Source organism: Anolis carolinensis, chromosome 5, assembly GCF_035594765.1.
Source record: "Anolis carolinensis isolate JA03-04 chromosome 5, rAnoCar3.1.pri, whole genome shotgun sequence".
NCBI classification, from domain to species: Eukaryota; Metazoa; Chordata; class Lepidosauria; order Squamata; family Dactyloidae; genus Anolis; species Anolis carolinensis.
In genome coordinates, this window is record NC_085845.1 from 55,305,473 (window position 1) to 55,306,061 (window position 589).

A 589-nucleotide genomic window follows, 5' to 3' on the forward strand; every position below is an offset into this window, starting at 1 on the left:
TTCCCACCCTTGTCTATACTTGAGTCAATACGTTTTCTCAGTTACTGAGGTAAGATTAGGTGCCTCGGCTTATATTCGGGTCGGCTTATACCAGAGTATATATGGTAATTTCTCACAAAGTTTCTTCTCAAAGGTAGCAACAAATAATTTGAGCAATATTCTTCCCACTTAATTTTCAAGACCATTCAGAATTCGAGACTTTATTCTGTGGAAAATTCACATGTGGTTGTTTTGTGAAGAAACTAGTATTTTCTGCATGAGAAATAATAATTCAGCACAAAAATAGCACTTCCTAGGTGATTGTGCTGAATTATTTCCTGAATTGAAAATGCTCTGAATTGAAAATGCTACAAATCAATCATGTATTTTTTCCAATTACAGTATTTCCTGCATGAAAAAAATCTGTTTCCTATGTAAAACAGCCACATGTAAATTTTGCACGTGCTACAAGCTCCACATCTCTTGGATATCGCCTTAAAGTTGCAACCCTACAAGTGCCTTCTGAGAAAGGAATGAATCCATGATTACTTATTTTAATTTTAATTCATTTTGAATTATTAAATTTTTAAATAACTCAGATACATAGAAC